The sequence below is a fragment of the Cucumis sativus genome, unplaced genomic scaffold, assembly GCF_000004075.3.
Source record: "Cucumis sativus cultivar 9930 unplaced genomic scaffold, Cucumber_9930_V3 scaffold110, whole genome shotgun sequence".
NCBI classification, from domain to species: Eukaryota; Viridiplantae; Streptophyta; class Magnoliopsida; order Cucurbitales; family Cucurbitaceae; genus Cucumis; species Cucumis sativus.
Window position 1 is genome coordinate 67,500 of NW_022279517.1, and position 13,853 is coordinate 81,352.

Here is a 13,853-nt window from a genome sequence, read left to right on the forward strand (position 1 = left end):
TCAAGAAACCTTAATCAGATGGTGTCCATGTCTCCATCATGTGTTATAGACTCACTCTAGTCTTTGTCAAACTCGGGTCACCCCTTATAACAACATTCTTTTCATTTTGTATGAAAGATAAAGTGAGTTTCCGCTAATCCACTTCAGTTACCCAACCATTGCATTCCAAGGATGACATCCTGATAGAACACTGATGTAGTGTTTCTATTATATTGATAATTCAAACACAACTTACAACATAAGCAAACCGTGAACCTCAGAAAATGAGTCACGTTACATATAATTCACAAACATCAAACAAAGAAAACCTCCTAATCCAAAATTCCGAACAACAAAATACTAATAAGCAAACCAGAATATAGAACACCAATCTTCTGCTTCCCCTGTCTTTCAAGCAGTATTGCAGACATTTTCCTTCACTCCAAAAACTCACTTTAACAAAGAGGCAGCCACATTTTCAGGTATAGAAAATAAAGTAGGTAGTATGTAGGAAGGCTAACCAGAACTGAGTTGCATAAGGTTTGTCTTCCGCCTCTAGAGATGTTATATCTTTCCACCTTTCAAGTTTCTTGTGAATTCGATCAATGACTGGTTGCCAAAAAGACTTTTGTCGAGGGTAGCCTCCCAAAGGGAGACCTAAATATATAATCGGAAGCTTTTCTACCTTGCACCCTATCAGATTTGCTGTTTGAAACAAATCTTCCTCTCCCACATTAACGCCGCTAAGGGCTGATTTTTCCCAGTTTACTTTCTGCCCCGAACACCATTCGAATAATCTAATGACGTTTTAAAGTTTAAGGAGCATCTTCACATCATACTTACAAAAGAGAAGAGTATCATCGACAAATTGAAGCAAAGGGAGGTGGATCAAGTCTTTGCCAACAAGGAAACCTTCAAACTGGCTGTTAATATGAAGCTTGTTTATGATTTCTCCTAAAACCTCACTTACTAGGAGGAATAAAAAGGGGGAGAGGGGTCCCCTTGGCGGATACCTCTAGATGCTGTTATCCGGCCTCTAGGCTTACCATTGATGAAGACTGAATACTTTGGATTTTTTAGGCAGCCCATTATCCATGATATCCATTTGGAACTAAACTTTTTAAAGATAAATTTTTTCTAAAATGTTCCAATTCACCCTATCAAAGGCTTTTTCCAATTCAAGTTTTAAAATCCATCCTTTTTTCCGTTTTGCCCTATAATCTTCCACGGCCTCGTTAGCAATTAATATTGGGTCAAGAATTTGCCTACCTTCAATAAAGGCGCTTTGAGTGGGGCTTATAATTGCATCCATAACTTGTTTTAGACGTTCAGATAAAACCTTTGCGACGACCTTGTATGCTAACGTAGTAAGGCTGATTGGACAGAAATCCTTGACTAGAGTCACATTCTCTTTTTTCTGCACTAAACAAATGAAGTTTTCTTGGATGCAAGCATTTAATCTTCCATTTCTGTGGAAATCAGACATTAGTGATTTGAAGATATCCTTGAAAATAGACCATTGGGTGATTAGGAACTTCACTGTGAAGCCATCCGGGCCGGAGCTTTATTGTTGCCAAGTGCCTTTAATGCCTTAAAGATCTCCTCCACTGAAAACTGGGTAACAAGAGCCTCATTCTGAATTGAGGAAACACAAGACCAATTACTGTTAATAGGGATGAATCTGTCCCCCGAAATTCTGGTATAAAGTGTCTCAAAAAATTCCAGCACAAGCCTTTCAATGTCGCGGAATGAAGTCGAGACAACCCCATCATCATCTTTTAATTCAGTTATGAGGTTCCTTCTTTTATTCGCATTTAGAAAGCGGTGGAAGAAGCCCGTATTCTCATCACCCAAAGAAAGCCAATTGAGTTTACTCTTCTGAATAAAATTAATCTCCTGATGAAGGTTGTTGATGAACGAGACCACGAAATTGCAGCTTTAAAGGAGCAGATGCAGACTCGTGAAACTGCTGAATCGAGTCAAACTCCTGTCGTTAAAGTTGATGACAAAGGGAAGAACGTGGTACAAGAAAATCAGCCACAACAACAATCAACTTCTGTGGCTTCTCTCTCGGTTCAACAATTACAAGATATGATCACAAACTCCATCAGAGCACAATATGGAGGCCCATCTCAGAATTCTTTCATGTACTCTAAACCATACACCAAAAGAATCGACAACTTGAGAATGCCGCTTGGATATCTGCCTCCAAAATTCCAGCAGTTTGACGGAAAGGGCAATCCAAAACAGCACGTTGCTCACTTCGTCGAAACATGTGAGAATGCAGGATCAAGAGGAGATCAACTAGTCAGACAATTTGTTCGAAGCTTGAAAGGAAATGCTTTTGAATGGTATACTGATCTGGAGCCAGAAAGCATTGAGAGTTGGGAACAACTAGAAAAGGAGTTTCTCAATCGCTTCTACAGCACCAGGCGTACTGTAAGCATGATGGAGCTTACAAATACGAAACAAAGAAAGGGAGAACCAGTCATCGACTACATCAATAGATGGAGAGCTCTAAGTCTTGACTGTAAAGATCGGCTCACCGAACTGTCGGCTGTAGAAATGTGCACCCAAGGCATGCACTGGGGACTCCTCTACATTTTGCAGGGAATAAAGCCCCGCACATTTGAAGAACTGGCAACTCGAGCTCATGATATGGAGTTGAGCATCGCCAGTAGAGGAACTAAAGATTTTCTTGTTCCTGAAGTAAAGAAAGATAAGAAAGAGATGAAAGGTGCTGAAAAGATAGTGAAAAGCACCGCGAAAGAATCTATGGTCGTAAACACAACCCCGCTGAAATTCTCCAAAGGAAAGGAAGCGAGGGTTGAAAAGAAGGATGATGGAAGCGAAAGGCGACGTCTGACTTTAAAAGAAAGGCAGGAAAAAGTTTACCCATTTCCTGATTCAGATATCGCTGACATGCTAGAGCAACTACTAGAGAAGCAGCTGATCCAGCTGCCAGAATGTAAACGACCTGAGCAAGCAGGAAAGGTAGATGATCCCAATTACTGCAAGTATCATCGGGTCATCAGTCATCCAGTAGAGAAATGCTTCGTGCTGAAGGAGCTAATTCTAAGGTTGGCTCGTGAGAAAAGGATTGAGCTAGATTTGGAGGAAGTAGCTCAAACAAACCACGCTGAAGTGACGATAATGTCTGAGGCTTCTTCGTCGAGATTGATTTTTGAGCAAAGGAAAAGCTTGGTCCAGTTCGGGACCTTTGAGCCTATAGTTGTCCAATTCTTTCAGGAAATCTCATACGAGGATCCTCAAGGAGAGAAAAGACCAATCGAAGAAGACGATGAAGGGTGGATAGTGGTGACCCACCGAAAGAAAAGACAGTCGATCCCGACCCAAAGAGAGTCTCGCTCTTACCAAAACTATAGAAGAGGAAATAAGACTCAAAAGAATAAGAAAAAGAAGAAGACTCATAAGCTTAAGCTCGTACATAATGAAGACATGAATTTCTCTCGACCTCAACGCTTAGTGACCTTGGCAGACTTCCTTCCAAAAAGCTTCCTTTGTGATCATCAGGATGAAGACCCAGAAGTCGTTGCGTGTCATGCTATCAACACAACGGAGGAAGAAATAATCCCTCCAAGATCACTAGAAGGAGAGGGAGTATCAAAAGACCTTTCAAGGTTTAATGTAGAGGATCTATTATCACTTCCTCAAGAGACCAAAACCATCCTTATTGATGCATTGCTAAATTCAAGAGCATCAAGTTCGAGTACTCCGACTATGACATATGAGAGTGGTTCTTATTGTATGTCTATAGACTTCTCAGATGAGGATTTGTTGTTGGGATCTAAACTTCATAATAGACCTTTGTATGTTTCTGGATACGTTCGAGAACAGAGAGTCGATCGAATCCTCATTGATAATGGCTCAGCTGTCAACATAATGCCAAAGTCGACTATGTGGCAATTAGGCATCTTGATGGACGAGCTCTCAAATAGCAAGCTAGTAATTCAAGGTTTTAACCAAGGTAGCCAAAGAGCAATAGGCATGATACGGTTAGAACTCATAATTGGCGACCTAAAGGCCAGTGCATTGTTTCATGTCATAGACTCAAGGACTACTTACAAGTTGTTACTAGGGCGTCCTTGGATTCATGGAAACGGAGTAGTAACTTCAACACTGCATCAGTGCTTCAAATTTTATCAGGACGGTGTAAAGAAGGTTGAAGCCGACTCTAATCCATTCTCAGAAGCTGAGTCTCACTTCGCAGATGCAAAGTTTTATTCAAAGAATAATAATATTTTAGAAGTTTTGCCTGCAGAAACCCCTCTTACAAAAGGAGAAGATAATTCACAACTGAAATCACTCGCAACCACAGAACCACATGAAAGTGCGAGAACCTTTAACTCTGGAAAGGGTGAAGCATACACTAGCAGCACAAAGGGTATGATCTTGAAGGATGAAAATGCTGCAAACACACCAGTTTTGCGTTATGTCCCTCTGTCAAGGCGCAAGAAAGGCGAATCACCATTCATGGAGTCTCCAAAAGGTTTGAAAGTTGGTGACATCGAAATCATAAAAGAAAGCTTCACTACACCACTAACTAAGATAGCGAAGCAGGAGGTAAAGGTAGATCTGGTGGAAGCAAACTTGCCCCAAAGGCGAACGAAAGACGGATTCGACCCCAAGGCTTACAAATTGATGGCGAAAGCAGGTTATGACTTCACAGCTCACACCGAGTTTAAAAGCTTGGAAATTCATGACCGACCTGAGCTCTCCTCAACTCAAAAGAAGCTTCTACGGGAAGGACATTCTATACCCGTGTCGAGAAAAGGACTCGGATACAAGTCGCCAGAACCGATCCGTATAACTAAAAAGGGGAAGGAAAAAGTGGTTGACATCAATCATATAACTATAGAGGAGGATGACAATACTGACGTAAAAGAAGGTGATAATCAGAGAATCTCAGTATTTGATCGAATTAGACCATCTGTTGCACGTCCCGTAGTATTTGAAAGGCTAAGCATGACAGAGGCAGAAAGAGAAAGGCTCCAGTCAGTACCAAACCTTGAGAGACATTCGGTCTTTCGAAGGCTAACTACGACTCCCATAAAGGAAGAAAGCACATGCCATGCCTTGACAACTACAAGACCATCAGCCTTTGAAAGGCTAGGTGTGTCTAAAAAGAAAAATGTACAAGCACCCCGTGCTCCGATTTTTAATCATCTCGGGGATAAAGGATCACACGACAACATTGATTCCAACATAGATACAAAGAAGAAGGAACCAATGTCTCGTGTGAAAGTTTGGCGTCGAATTAAGCATACAGATGTCGAGAATTATCGTAGTAAGAAGTTTCCTTGCGAGACAAAGGAAAATGGAGAAATTCATAGCAACGTTCCTTCTCGCATGAAAAGAAAAACTTTTGTTACTCTCAATACAAGTCAAGGTTCGTTAAAGGTAAAAAGACATGATGTTATACTAACGAATCCTGAAAAAGAAGGGTCGGAACAAGGGGAAGGTGAAACTTCATGTCATCACATCACCATTATTGAGGAATCAGAGACTGGAACTCATGAAGAAGACGCAGAAAATGCCCCACAAAGTTTAGAGGATGGTGGTCAATCTACTGTAGACGAGCTAAAAGAGGTGAACCTTGGTACAATAGAGGAACCACGTCCGACTTTCATTAGTGCGTCCCTCTCTAACGAAGAGGTGGATAAATATATGAGTTTGCTCACCGAATACAGGGACATCTTTGCGTGGTCGTACAAGGAGATGCCAGGACTTGACCCAAAAGTAGCAGTCCATCATCTTGCAATTAAACCGGATATCGACCGATTAAACAAGCACAACGACGTTTTCGACCGGAGCTTATCCCTCAAATCGAGGTGGAAGTCAACAAGTTGATCGAAGCAGGATTCATTCGCGAGGTCAAATATCCAACGTGGATAGCAAACATTGTCCCTGTTAGAAAAAAAATGGACAACTTCGCGTTTGTGTAGACTTTCGCGATCTGAATAATGCATGCCCTAAAGATGATTTTCCCTTGCCCATCACCGAAATCATGGTTGATGCAACTACTGGACACGAGGCGTTGTCGTTTATGGATGGGTCGTCTGGATATAATCAAATACGGATGGCCCTCTCAGATGAAGAAATGACAGCTTTCAGAACTCCAAAGGGAATATACTGTTACAAGGTGATGCCCTTTGGATTGAAAAATGCGGCGCTACTTATCAACGTGCCATGCAGAAAGTGTTTGATGATATGTTGCACAGGTATGTTGAATGTTATGTTGATGATCTTGTAGTCAAAACAAAGAGACGACAAGACCATTTGAAGGATCTAAAAGTCGTGTTTGATCGCTTGCGAAAATATCAGCTAAGGATGAACCCTCTCAAGTGTGCGTTTGGTGTAACTTCAGGAAAATTTCTTGGCTTCATTGTAAGGCATCGAGGGATCGAAATAGACCAGTCCAAGATTGATGCCATTCAGAAGATGTCAAGACCTAAAAGTTTGCATGACCTAAGAAGTCTCCAAGGACGATGGCTTACATCCGAAGGTTCATCTCTAACTTGGCCGGTCGGTGTCAACCTTTTCAAAAGTTGATGAGAAAAGGAGAAAATTTTGTGTGGGATGAAGCTTGTCAGAACGCTTTTGATAGCATAAAGAAATACTTGCTTACTCCCCAGTGCTGGGAGCTCCAGTACCTGACAAACCACTAATATTGTACATTGCTGCACAAGAAAGGTCCTTAGGAGCATTACTGGCACAAGAAGAGGTAAAGGGAAAGGAGCGTTCTCTCTACTATCTAAGCAGAACATTAATTGGGGCTGAAGTTAACTATTCTCCTATCGAAAAGATGTGTCTTGCACTTTTCTTTGCCATTGATAAGTTGAGGCATTATATGCAGGCCTTCACGGTTCATCTAGTGGCAAAAGCAGACCCTATAAAGTATGTTCTATCCAGGCCAATCATCGCTGGACGCTTAGCCAAATGGGCGGTTCTACTCCAACAATATGACATTGTCTATATTCCCCAAAAGGCGATAAAAGGACAAGCGCTAGCAGACTTTTTAGCAGACCACCCAATTCCTTCGGATTGGAAGTTATGTGATGACCTACCAGACGATGAGGTTTTCTTCACAGAAGTTATGGAACCTTGGACTATGTACTTCGATGGTGCAGCTCGAAGAAGTGGTGCGGGGCAGGCATTGTCCTCATTTCTCCTGAGAAGCATATGTTGCCTTATAGCTTTGCACTTTCCGAATTGTGTTCAAACAATGTGGCTGAATATCAGGCTTTGATAATTGGCCTTCAAATAGCATTAGAAATCGGAGTGTCATTCATAGAGGTCTATGGTGATTCAAAATTGATAATCAATCAACTCTCGCTTCAATATGACGTGAAACATGAAGACTTGAAGCCATATTTTGCTTATGCTCGACAATTGATGGAAAAGTTTGATAATGTGATGTTAGAACATGTCCCTAGAGTAGAAAATAAGAGAGCGGATGCATTGGCAAATTTAGCCACGGCCTTGACCATGCCAGATGATGTAACTCTGAACATACCACTTTGTCAACGATGGATTATACCCCCAGTTAGGCCTGAATGTCAGGAAGTGAACATGGCAACATCCTATTTGATTGATGAAGAAGATTGGCGTCAACCCATCATAGAGTATCTTGAACATGGAAAGCTTCCAAAGGATTCTCGTCATAAAATTGAGATACGAAGAAGGGCAGCACACTTCATTTATTACAAGGGAACTTTATATCGCCGTTCTCTTGAAGGGCTCTTCCTTCGATGTCTCGGAAAGGAAGATTCGGTAAAAGCTCTAAAGGAAGTACATGCAGGTGTTTGTGGAGCACATCAATCGGGACCAAAGCTTCAATTCCAGCTAAGAAGAATGGGCTACTACTGGCCTAAGATGATCCAAGATTCAATAGACTATGTGAAGAAGTGTGAGCCTTGTCAATACCATGCAAACTTCATACACCAACCTCCAGAACCTCTTCATCCAACTGTGGCTTCTTGGCCTTTTGAGGCTTGGGGACTCGATCTGGTTGGCCCCATTACACCAAAATCATCAGCAGGACATTCTTATATCCTAGCAGCAACAGACTATTTTTCAAGGTGGGCTGAGGCCATTTCATTGAGAGAAGCCAAGAAGGAGAACGTGGCAGACTTTATTCGAACACACATCATCTATCGATACGGTATTCCACATCGAATCGTGACGGATAATGGAAAGCAATTCTCCAATAGTATGATGGACAAGTTATGTGAAAAATTCAAATTCAAGCAATATAAGTCATCCATGTACAACGCAGCTGCGAATGGACTAGCAGAAGCATTCAACAAAACATTGTGTAATCTTTTAAAGAAAATTGTCTCCAAGTCAAAGAGGGATTGGCAAGAAAAGATCGGCGAGGCATTATGGGCTTATCGGACGACTCATCGCACCCCTACAGGGGTTACACCATATTCGCTTGTTTACGGTGTGGAGGCTGTCCTTCCTCTCGAAAGGGAAATTCCGTCACTAAGAATGGCAGTACAAGAGGGATTGACTACCGAAGATAATGTGAAGTTACGTCTTCAAGAATTAGAAGCACTTGACGAAAAGCGATTAGAGGCTCAGCAAGCATTGGAATGTTATCAAGCGAGAATGTCCAAAGCTTTTGATAAACACGTTAAACCTCGCTCCTTTCAAGTCGGTGATCTAGTACTTGCCGTAAGGAGACGATCATCATCACAACAAGGCATACAGGAAATAAGTTCACACCTAAATGGGATGGACCTTACATTGTTAAAGAAGTTTATACAAATGGCGCATACAAGATCGTTGATCAAGACGGACTACGAATTGGCCCAATCAATGGTAAATTTCTTAAAAAATTTATGCTTAATTTTGTTAGGTAAAAAAAAAAAAAAAAAAAAAGTTGAACTACGTTATGACTTGATCCCTATATTATAAAGGGTACGTAGGCAGCTTAAGGAAAACCTTAAGCCCAGTCCAGCAAAAAAAAGTTGAACTACGTTATGACTTGATCCCTATATTATAAAGGGTACGTAGGCAGCTTAAGGAAAACCTTAAGCCCAGTCCAGCAAAAAAAAAGTTGAACTACGTTATGACTTGATCCCTATATTATAAAGGGTACGTAGGCAGCTTAAGGAAAACCTTAAGCCCAGTCCAGCAAAAAAAAAAGTTGAACTACGTTATGACTTGATCCTATATTATAAAGGGTACGTAGGCAGCTTAAGGAAACCTTAAGCCCAGTCCAGCAAAAAAAAGTTGAACTTGTTATGACTTGATCCCTATATTATAAAGGCCAGCTTAAAGGAAACTTTAAGTTCATCCAATAAAAAAAAAAAGGAAGAAAGACAAATTACATTTAATAGAAAATATGATGAGAGAATGGAACATAATGAAAGAATAATTTTTTTTATATTATAAACTTCTAGCAAAAAAAAATTATTAAAAAGGCATAAGTAGATAAATAAGAGAAAGCAGAGAATCATGGAGTCCATTTTAAGTTCTTCAGCTCCTCTAGTGTGCTTTCTAAAGATTCACGAAGTGTTGATAGCATTTTAGCATCAATATCTCCAACGATCGGGGCACATTCGAGTTTGTCAATTTCCTCACAAGTCTTCGAAATCTCATGTTGCTTCTGCTTCAGCTCCAGGTCGTTCTTAAAAATTATTCCAGAAAGTTTAGCAGACTCAGCCCGCACCATCTTTAGTTTTGCCTCTAGTTTAGCCTCCTTGGCGGACAGTCGTGTAAGACGACGTTTAGCAGTGTTGGTCTCTGCCAATATACGATTCTCATCAACTCGAGAGTCTTCACAAAACCTTTTGCCTCCGTTAGCTGAACATCCTTAGTTGATTGGAGTAGAAATGAGGAATGTATTTGATTATGGTTCTCGACACCTTGGAAGTAACCATTCACAAGCTCCCTCAAAACAATAAGGTTGTCGCTGCCGCTAGTCGCAATCGCATCAAAGATCTTATGCATTTCTGGTTCAAGACTACTCAGTCGTTCAAAAGGGGTACGAATGATCTTCTGTCGTAGGTTTTCCCATAAGGTTATGGCAGCCTGTCGTCGGAGGTCAGAAATTAAGCTGTCAGCACAAAAATGAGAAATCTCAGAAACTGTAATAGGCTCCGTGCCTTCCACTTTTTGAGGAGGTCCCTTGATCACAGGAGGACAAGCAGACACAATATTTGCGCCTATAGGTTCCTTAGAGTTCCATTATAAGAAAGTACAACGTTACAGTCTTCTAGATTCGGCATCGACTCTAGGGTATCTTCGATGTGTAGGTCGTGATCACCTAAAGAAGACTGCAAAATAATATTAACAACAAGAAATAAGAGGAGTAAGGAGAGAAAATACAATAAATAAATAAATAAAAAGGGAGACGAAAAGAAACCATGGGGGAAGGGACATCGAAGAATTGTGCAGCATCAGGGACCCGAATAGGAGACTCTTCATCATCGATCGACTGTTTGTTGGGCTTCTTGGGTCTCTTCCAATGGCGATCATCATTGCTGCTTTGACTGTCCTCAATACGTTTAGAAGGATGCTTGGTAGCTATCGATAAGCGGTTGTCCTTACCCACATTGTCAATACCACCTTTAATAAGATGTTTAAATCGTGTAGAAAGAGACAAATTATCCACCAAGCGTTTTGTCCCTCCCTCAATTTTCTCCACAAGTCGTTCATCAGTTTCATCGGAGCATATCTTCTGATTTCCACTACCAAAATTATGTTCAATCTTTTTTGTGGTTTTGGATTTGATGTGAGGGGAGTAGGACGATCTATCAAATGTTGTACTCCTTCTTGGAGGTAATCACCGTGTTTTTAAGCCACCAGACCTTATAATGAGAGGTAACATGTGTGTCTGGATTAGGGGCAGACACAGGAAGATATACTTGGGAAAGTGTATTCTCGCGAATACAAATCATCCAACAATATCGTACGTTAAAAAAATTGGCTTCGGAATTTCTTCACCTAAGTCATATGGCACGTCTTGATAAAATCCAAATTGTCGGCTAAAGCGACAAGGACTATAAGGCTCAATAACTGTGGAGGATCCACATTGCGAGATAGAAAACAAGAGCGAATGCTTATGAAAAATGAAGCATTCCAACTAATTAACTCTCCATCATCCGTTAAGAGTTCGTCCTTATTCTTTGTTGGAAGACACGCATGCCATGACACATACTTTCCCTTGTGGATATGTGTTCGAGCCTCAAGATTAGTATAATATTTGGCCCCACCTTCACCAGAAAATTCAACCATGCGAGGACCCCTAAGACTCCTAGGGGCTTTATAATGAGTGTTGAAGTAAAGAGCAAGCCACCCATGGACATAGTGAAGAGGAAAACAGGCATTTGAATAACCAAGTGATGAAGTAGAATCATGAACTTGGCGTAGGCCACTATAAATATTAGCTAAAACAGGGAACGGCAAGGCTAAATGTGTAGCCTTCCGCCATGAGGCTAGCAACCTTAAAAACCTCCGGACGAAGGGAAAGTTGCTTATCAGGGAACACAAACACACATAGCCAACAAGAGAGAAATGCCGCTAGATAGGTTTTGTCCCTATGATCATCAGTGACGCTTAAGTCAAGGAACACTTTGAGTTCAGCTTTAGACCAGTCAGGACGTCTGATGGGAATTCCATCTGGATTATGAGTTGAGCGAGGGCGAGAAGTCTTTTTAGGCTTTCGAGGAGGCGGTTTCGAATACTTTACCTCAGATCGTGTAACCCAAAAAGAGATCCATTCACTTACAGTGATTTGAGAGTGATCCATGCGTTGAGAAACAATGCGGTAATAGGCTGCAAATAAATGCTCACAACTTCTTGGACATACATCAGGTGATCCTATTAAGTCTTGGTGGCAAGGAATGCTTTCTTCATAAAATCTACCTTTAATCGGAGTCCTCCTAGTATCCATAAGTCCCATAAGGAGATGGACATCTCACCAGCTGAGGTGTGAAGAGTGTTTGTTGAAGGACACCATGCCTCGCAGAAAGCCCGATCAATGTCACTGTTGCGATCATATGTATATAGGGAAGCCATCACAGCATTAAATAGGGAGGCTCGCTTGAGTACTGCCGTATTTCTAGCAACAACGAGCTCTAACCACTCCCAATAATGAGGAAGATAGTAAAATTCTCCATGTACCTTGAGCACATTTCCCCAACGAATTTTTGGGTCGTTTATAATTCGACGACCCAACGTTGATTCTGGATCCTCATTTGGAGGCTTGTTGTGAATCGAAGACTCCAGAAACCAAGATTTTAAAGATGAATTTGGATTTACAAACCGTTCCTTGGACCATTTAGGCAAAAAGATAAAATTGTCCTCGGGTATTTGGAGTCCATAATATTCTCATATGTCCCTCTCTCACAGGAAGAATGATCCCTTCCTCTAAAGATTGATCTACGTCCTTCAGGATAATTAAACACCTTTTGGTCGAGTCAGAATACTCAGTGAAGTGCACCATGATGAAAAGAAGAGTTCCTGCAAAATAATAATAATAATAAGAAGAAGAAGAAATAGAAAAAAACCAAAAAAAAAAAAACAAAAGAAAAGAAAGAAAAAAAAAGAAAGAAAGAAGAAAAAAGGGGGGGAAGAAAAAGCAAATGAAGATTGAAGCCCGACGATGACAGAGTCGATCTCTACTAGGGCGATAGATCTGACGGCAAAAGCCCGATCGTCCCTAGAAACTCAAAAAGTCATTTCTGCAAACGAAGATCGAAGCCCGACGATGACAGAGTCGATCTCTCCTACTAGGGCGATAGATCTGACGGCAAAAGCCCGATCGTCCCTAGAAGAAGCTCAACAAAGTCATTTCTGCAAACGAAGATTGAAGCCCGACGATGACAGAGTCGATCTCTCCTACTAGGGCGATAGATCTGACGGCAAAAGCCCGATCGTCCCTAGAAGAAGCTCAACAAAGTCATTTCTGCAAACGAAGATTGAAGCCCGACGATGACAGAGTCGATCTCTCCACTAGGGCGATAGATCTGACGGCAAAAGCCCGATCGTCCCTAGAAGAAGCTCAACAAAGTCATTTCTGCAAACGAAGATCGAAGCCCGACGATGACAGAGTCGATCTCTCCTACTAGGGCGATAGATCTGACGGCAAAAGCCCGATCGTCCCTAGAAGAAGCTCAACAAAGTCATTTCTGCAAACGAAGATTGAAGCCGACGATGACAGAGTCGATCTCTCCAACTAGGGCGATAGATCTGACGGCAAAAGCCCGATCGTCCCTAGAAGAAGCTCAACAAAGTCATTTCTGCAAACGAAGATCGAAGCCCGACGATGACAGAGTCGATCTCTCCTACTAGGGCGATAGATCTGACGGCAGAAGCCCGATCGTCCCTAGAAGAAGCTCGACAAAGTCATTCCTGCAAAAAAAAAAAAAACAAAAACAAAACAAAAACAAAAACAAACAACACAAAAAAAAAAAAAAACAAACAAAACAAACAAAAAAAAACAAAACAAACAAAATAAAAAACACACACACAAAAAAAAGAGAAAAAAAAAAAGAGAAAGGAGAAGAAAAGTTTTCTATACCTTTCCGCTGATTGGATGAGGAATAAGCGTTGGATGAGGTATAAGTGAGTAGGGTATGAGTCTATTTATAAGCCCAACAAATCCAATTCCTACAAAGGATTAGGAATGATATTTAATTATTTTTTAAAAAAAAACAAATCCAATTCCTAAAAGGAATAGGAATGATTTTTAAAAATATATATATATAAAGAAAAGATAATCTAATTATCTTATTTTATTTTAAATTATTATTATTATTTTTTTTTTTTTTGTTTTGGATAAATCTCAAGTTTAACTTTTATTGAGATATTTAAAATATTTAAAAATTTCAACATTTTTA